Below are 6,000 nucleotides of genomic sequence, written 5' to 3'. Positions count from 1 at the left end.
CAACCATTGAATTGATGGTTAGAATATTGGTCTTGGTGTAGCTTATGGTTTATATTCTTCTAAGGTCTTGTGAAGAATCCTTGTGGTGTATCCACTCAATTGTGGACATCCAATGTGAATCCTTCGACTAAATGATTATAGGTTATTGTTATTTGGCTGGCAAAATTTTATTTATTTACAACTTCTTGGTACAATTAATCCAATGATGGACTACTTGATACCAATTATGGCTATTTGTTATCTAAAACTGGATCTTATTATAGGTTCTGATCAACTGGACGAGACATCTTCTACTTTATCTCGCAGTTTTGATCCTATACCACAACAGTGGTCTTCTGATACCAACTATGATCTTCTTATCTCTGCTATGGTTTCATAGGTCATCTTCCTTCTGTCAGGGTTTATTTTGCAAGAGATCGAACCACTAACTGACACTATGAATATAGTATCCGAAGTGATTTCCCAAGCATTCCCTCTTCCATGATGACTAGGGATCTGCTTGAGCTTCACCATAATCATCATATTTCTCACCTTCATGCTTCTTCTGTACTAAAGTACTCCTCTCGTTGAGGTAAGCATGAGTTTCCGATTGTACATCTTTCGGAGTATTGTGGTTACTTCCCACAACTTTACTTCATTTCTCCGATGAACCTTCATCTTGTCTTCGGAATCTTCCGAATTCGTCGCTTCCTCACACGAATACTATTACCCTCTAGATCTATAGCATCAAGTCGAACTTGATATTGCAACATGCATTTGCATATCAAAGTCGAACTTCATGTATGGATCTAGTCAATCAATGAAAATCCAATAAAAATCCAAGAAGATTCATCTTTGTGCTTATAATACACATCATCATAAGCCTGAATTATAATAGTTGAGTAAGACATCTCTAAACATCAAGCTCTGATGTGTAGTATATAACACCACATAATATAGGTTTATATCGTGATACTTAGCACGAATATATGGAATTCTACTATTTGTCTCAACATTTACCTTAATTGCACATTTGCAATGAGATAAACTTGAAACAAAGTGGTCTAGGATAGTTAGGGTTAACCTAGTTTTGTTTGGAAGTACTACTTAACTTTCATTTTATTGAGGACTATCTCACATGATATGTCTAGGTTCTAACATTGCTACTCTTAACACATAACTATGGAAATATAACTCCTATACTCCCAAGTGTTTCTATCATAAGACTATGGTCATGATGTGCTTGGCAGACTTCTTATTGTTTTGGAACAAAATTCTTGCACTGTTGTTGAACAACTGGCTTTTTATTGTACTTCTCCTAAATATTTATGAGGCTCTAGTACATCACATAATGATTCTCAGGTGAATCATATACGATTAGCAACTCTACCTTGTAAGTAGACATATATTATTCCTATCACTCTTCCTTATTTCCCATGATTGACTCATCATGGTCTATACTACTCATATCACTTGTTTGTATCACTTACTATCAGTTGTTTCACAAGTTTAGATAAATTTTACTTACCCTATTGCTTGTCCGGGTCTACATCTTCTATTAGGATATCTTAATTATCTTCATCACTTGATATTACTTCTAGTGCAGTGTCCGAGTAATTCTTATTTAACTATAACATGTGTTGGTACACATATTCCAATAGGATATCTTCCTTATGGTTGTACCCTCTCTTTGGACTACCATGTATTGTATACCAACTGTGATCTACTCATCTATTGTTTTAAGGACTTAATGGTATACTACCTACTTGGGATTAACTAACTAACTTCTCTTAGTAAAGATAGATAAGAAAGGTTGACTTAAGTGTGTCGTGATTATTCTCAAGTGAATATCCATCTCAAGTCATAAGAAGTATTTGGTTTAACTAAGACAACTTCCTATAGACACTACCAATCCTATAGGTCTCCTTTAAAGGGTTTTAATCCTAGGGTCAAAGCATTTGCTCGATACCAACTGTGGTGACCCAAAGATACCACCGCATGGTGTAGTATGCAAGTCCGATATAACACCAATGAAACACCGTTTCACTAGTATTATATCGCTCGTAGTGGTACAACGAAACATATGCGGGTCCAAGGCATGTCTATAGAATTACAACATCGACTCTGTTACATAAAATCATCATAGCCTCCTACTTTACAATGAGGTAAAACTGCAAATAAACTCTAGAAGAACGACTCGTAGTCTAGTCTTATCACGAACTCTATTTGTAGAGTATTTCACTAACTACAGAGGCTAAGAATAGATTCTAGCTAAATAGGAGCTAGGTCTAGGAAGCTAGTTCCCTTCTATGGCTAAACTAGGTTTTCTCCTTGTTGGATGTGGTATCTGACTCTTCTGACAGGGTCCTGTTTCTTGAAATAGTTGTTGACTCCTCGGCCTTCGAGTTGCACGGTAGATCCTCCTTCGATGCCTCCATATCTAAGCAGGGGATTTAAGAGTGGGATGAGTACGAGCGTACTCAACAAGTTCATTATAGGAAAGAGGTGTTTAATGCACTAGCTACAGCATTAGACCGTAAAGTCTAATACCAATGCAAGTTTTCATAACCATTTCTTGAAAATGTTGCTTTTATTCGGAAGAACTATGTCCGTCAGCCTTCACCGGTTTACTAGAACTTCATGGAGCTCCTTTCCGGCCGCGTTCGCAGCTTCCATATCCCGGAACAGGGAGTGACAGGTCACGGTTCTTTACACTCTGCAGAGGTGTGTTGCTTTACCCATAAGAGATCTTAACCTTGGTGCCAACCGGCATATGTTCCCGTCCACACTTCCTTTGGTGTGAGGCCCGGTATAAGGTCTAGCCAATCATGTTCCTCCGCTACCTCGAACACCCACCCTTTGTTGCATGCCCCGACCCTGGGTCCTCGCCGGTCCCATTATTCCCGTAATTTCAGGGTGGACCCCGACCACGACAACAGTTTGGGACTCGTTAACCAAACTCCTTCGCCGATAGCCGCAACCCATCATAGACCACATTACCGTGGGGAATTAGAAGGGGATCCCCACCCACCAATTGTTCCGCAAGCAACAACCGTCTACGGTAAGCAACAGCTATACCGTGGGGAATTAGAAGGGGCTCCCCACCCACCAATTGCTCCGCAAGATACAACCGTCTACGCGTAAGCGAATCCGTTGATGTTCAAGAGGTGGAAACACTTTTGACTACTCCTTCCCACTCCGGATCTTATGGTTAACACGGGTATTACAGCACAAGAATCACTCGGCGACATTTGTTGTTTAATCCTAGATGGATATTAACCCTTGCAATGGAACCTCCACCATATCAACACAATCCATGGTTCCATTGCCCACCACATAGTCATATTCATAGTTATGAAAATAGTGGTTTTGGTTTTTATGCAATAGTGATAATCATAGTACTTTGCAAGTAATTTGATAAAAATACTCAAATGACATGAGCAAGCGATGAACTTGCCTTTCTTGACTCGCAAGATTATGCGGCAAGGTCTTCGATACGCAATAACTCCAAATTCTGAAATAGCATCATCGTCCGGTAAGGACGATGTTTAAAAGATTGGCAAGGATGCAATAATGCATAAGTATGAGATGCAATCGTTCTAAGCGTGAACTAACCCCGATGATTTAGGATTAGTGAGTGGTAATGATCAGTTCAGGGTGTGTTGCACTTTTAGAGTGATTCACAAACAAGGTTCTTATTAGGGTCTTGTTGTATTAGAATCATAAGCAAGTGGTAACATGCATAGTAACAATCATACACACCTAAGGAATGGTAGTTGTATAATAAGTAAAGAGCAGTTGTCAATTTTAAGTCCTATAGTGCATGGTTAATGATTACTTATTATATAAATTAAAAGAATAACTTTTGAAGAACATGTTCTTTAATAAAGAACAAGTATGATAGTTAGGTTGGGGAATTCTATGGTTGACTATGGTTCCAAGTAGCTTCGGAATAAGTATTAGATGGATCACAACAATGTTGGATTCATCGACACCTAGGTTTTGTAAGGTTGAGTTAAGCCTAGGCATCCTAAGAAATTATTTATACATGGTTGCTATCAAGATTGGTACATCTTGCTGGTGCTAGGTAGCTAGGGTTGATAGGTCCAGTTAGGTAGGGTTGATGAATACTCTCTATTTACTTCAAAAGAATAACTTTTGAAGAACATACTTCTCAAGTAATAAGAAGTATTGCAATTAGGGTTGAGGTTGTCTAGGGTTTGATATTGGATCTACTAAGTAAGGAATGGTGGTTTCCTAAATATGATGATTAATAATTATCTCATACTAGCGGTGGTTTAGTGGAACAAGGTTATGTAGTGCAAAATAGTAGGTATGGTTGCTATTAGGGTTCCTCACCATGGTGTGATGCTAAGTAAGGATGATTAAAGGTTGATGTCTCAGAAGATAGGAACTAGGGTTGGTCCTATTTGATCAGCTAGGCATGAACACATGTAATACCAATGTATTAGAGATGGGTCTCTATTATTTTATGAAGACTTGGCAATTGTTTAATTGATACTATGGAGCTATGAAATCAAAGTATCATGATCACATGCTCTAACCTAGGGTTTAGGTTTAGAAACTGATTAAGGTTCACATGAAATAGTGGACCTAGGATTTCTAAATGAATTAGGGTATTTTGGGTTCCTCATAAAATGATGAAACTACTACTTTATGTATAATGGAACTAGGGTTTCCTAATCTACCATAAAGTTCTTAAGGTAATAACTTTATTTTAAAGTTGAAGTTATTAATAACTTTGAAATAAAAATAATATTAGATTGGGGCTTTTTATTATTTTTAATGAATTAATAATTAAGGTAATTATTAATCGTGGTTTTAATCCTTCTAAAAAGGATTTATCAATTTAACAAATAAAGAAAATTAGTTTTAATATTTTCTTGATTTATTTACTGGTTTTTATTTAACTTGAAAAGTTTTTCTAATTGTTGAATTTTAATTGCATTTAGAATTAAAAGAAAAGGTTTAATTTGATGTGTTAGAGCGATTTAGAAAAAATGTACATACTATTGGATTATTTGATTGGTTATTAGAATTTAACCCAATGGGCCTAGTAGTATCACACACGGACACAGGGTTGGGTTTACGCACATGTACACGAATACGTACATGTACACGACCAGCACAACTCACTTCGTCAAGTCTCTCGCATCTCTCGTTTTTCTCTCGTACCTGGACCGGATGCGAACCAATCTCAATTCCTCTCTCGCCCGCAACCACACCTGGCGATGCGCTGCTGCCACCGCGCCGCCGGCCGTCGCCCCGGCCGTCACCAGCCGCTTCCGGCGCCGCCACATGTCGTCGAGGCTCAGTCGTCCTCTCCTTTACCGAACCCCCACCGGCTCCCTCTCTTCTCTCAAGTGCGCAGGTCCCGAGCCCTCCATGGCCTGGCCGCGCCGCCGCTTTTCCCCGGCCGCTCCCGGCCCTCTCCGGCGCCAGCGATCTAGGGCTTTGCTCCGCCTCGCCTCTCTCTACTGCCTCCCCTGTTCGATTTGATCCTCGCGGTCAAAATCACCCGCCCCAACTCAGGAAGCCTAGCTCACCGTTGATGGTTTTGGCCATCGCTGGCCTTGGCGGGCACCGCTGTTTATCGGCGTGGCCTTGCCACCCTTTTTCCCTGCCAACACCCTCAGGCTTGATGCCGCCCCTACTCCGGCCGGTTCTGGTCACTACGGCCTTGCCGCGCACCTGCCCGAGCTCAGGCTGCTTCGCCTCCGCTGGTTTCCTATCGCCGCCACGCACACACACACGCTCGCCTCAACTACTGATATTCGACGCTGGCTGGACGGCATTCTCTGCAACCCCGGCGTCATCGACCTGCTGCTATTGTGTTTCTGTACTGGTATATGTGAGGGTTTGTGGCAGTAGAAATGGCATGGTGGTGGTGTACTAGTGCGGTGATGGTTTGCTGGTGGTGGTGGTGTGTTGTTGCCACTGCATCCCTGACTCCGACGCCGGCGGGACGGTGCTGCCGGCGCAACCTCGGCGTCGGCTCCT

This window comes from Lolium rigidum, chromosome 1 (assembly GCF_022539505.1).
Source record: "Lolium rigidum isolate FL_2022 chromosome 1, APGP_CSIRO_Lrig_0.1, whole genome shotgun sequence".
NCBI lineage: Eukaryota > Viridiplantae > Streptophyta > Magnoliopsida > Poales > Poaceae > Lolium > Lolium rigidum.
This window is presented reverse-complemented; position numbering follows the sequence as displayed.